Below are 2065 nucleotides of genomic sequence, written 5' to 3'. Positions count from 1 at the left end.
CCTGGGGCTGAGTGCTGCCTGCCCTGCACGGGGAGAGGGCCTGACAGATTCCTGGGAGCTCGTGGTGTTAATGAAGAAAAACATTTTAAAAATTTTTAAGACGTCCAAACTTCCTGTAACAGATCGGGTCTGAGCAGCAGCCAGCTGAGCTTCGCACGCCCCAGCCCCCCGGCTCACACTGTGCTCGGTCAGAGGAGGGCGCCTGCTCCTCTCTCTGCTCACAAAGATTTCCTCCTCAGGTTTCATTTACCCAATTTCAGCCGAAATCGAGCCCGCGGTGGCTGGAAGCGGGCGCTAGTCACGACCAGCGTTGCTGTGAAAGTAACTTGCAAGGGAAGTAGCTGAAGTTTCACTGAGCTGTTCTCCTAGAGGAGCCTTTTCTGTCAGTCTGGTGCTAAAATGTCCTTGCTGGTGCCGTCCGCTCCCCTGGCACCACGGTGGCCAGAGCAGCTCTGCCCCTGCGAATTAACAAGAGCGGCCAAACCCGGGTGGTGATTGAGCGCAGCCGGGGCCGATCTCTGCCAGGGCCGTGACTGAGGCCTGAAATAGCTGAAGAAACAGAGCGTGAGCTGGGGTAGCAAGAAGGTTGAGCTTGTTCTTTAGCGACTCAAAGTCAACCGTCAAAACTTGCATCTTGCAAACAAACCCGTCACCTCAGCAACTGCCGAACAGCTCGGAACGTTCCAGGAGACGTTAACGAACGCCCTCCCCGAGGGAGGGGATTATTCGGTGTCTAGACAAACAGCTCCAGTGCTGCTCTGGCAAAACCATCATTGTGCTTTTTGTTATCCCCCGGCCGTTAAAACACTCCAAGCTCAGTTCTGCATCTCTCTCTCAGTTGAAATCTGGCTGCAGCCCCGCCTCGCCCCGGCTCCCGCGGCGATTGGGAGCACAGGGCCGAGGGACCCCTCGCCCACACTTCACGGCTGAACTCGTCTGCTCTGTTTGCAAATCACCTCATTTCCCCCCTATTTTATCGGGTCTCTGGCTGATTGCAAGAAAGGGGAGAGAACTGTTCATGCATTGGACTGATGGAGCAAATCTCAGTGTTTAGATTATCTGCCCCCTCCCCCCAGTCTTCTGGGAGGTTACACTTTTTTTTATTTTACAGTTTTACAGTTGCTGCTCCTCTTCTCCGACTCCTCTCAGGCCCTGGCAGGTCCTGGGGCTGCACCTGAGGGCTGATACAGAGATTTATTCCACCCCATACCCCCCCCTTTATGCTGCATCCCATCTCAGCCCACGGACGGGGAATGGGCCCTTCCCCTGGTGAGACCCACGGCCCCCCCCAGCCCCAGCCTGGCTCAGCACCCCCCTGGTGCTGGTGGCACATCCACCCTCCCGCGTGGCCGTGGCACGCAGCATCCCCTCTGCTCTGACGTGGTCTGGGAAGCTCACTTTAGCTTGGGTTCAGTTTCCAGCCTTCAGTCAACTCGGTTGGTTGTGCCGTTTCTGTTTAGAGTTAGCAATGCTAATATTGTTTAAGATAAATCAAAAGTTAGAGCCAGACCAACACACCCTCCTGCTCATTATTTCCCCAAAATGCAAAGATTGGCAGATTGTTTCATAAACAGTACTGATTTGTCCTGAATCGACAGGGATGTTAATTAGTGCTGGCAAAGAACAACTGAAATTCTGTTAAACAAAACAGCAACCTGACCTTCAGAAAAAAAATTCTCTGTAGAGCTGCCTCAAACGAAATTACCAGCCTGGTGTCCCCTACTTTGCAACTGCAGATCCCGGCTGAAGCTACATCCAAGGAATTGCACTAACAGCGACGGGGGAAGCCGTCCAGAAGCTACTCAGGGTTTCTGTCTGGGCTGGACACACACACAAAACTCATCACTCACCAACCCCAGACATTGGAATTGTAAATCACCTCACCCAGGCTTGCAGAAATGCATCTGGTTTTCCAATTATTCGGTGAAGGGCAGCGTTACTGTAGTCCATACACTCACCTGCTCACGCGTGATGCACAAATACATTATTTGCTGAGCTTGCAGCAGGTTTAGTTTTAATACATAAATAATCAGCATCAAAAATATCTGCCAAGACTCCTAGTTAA

The sequence above is a fragment of the Tyto alba genome, unplaced genomic scaffold (genome assembly GCF_018691265.1).
Source record: "Tyto alba isolate M040663 unplaced genomic scaffold, T.alba_DEE_v4.0 Super-Scaffold_11, whole genome shotgun sequence".
NCBI classification, from domain to species: Eukaryota; Metazoa; Chordata; class Aves; order Strigiformes; family Tytonidae; genus Tyto; species Tyto alba.
Note: the sequence above shows the minus strand (reverse complement) of the source record.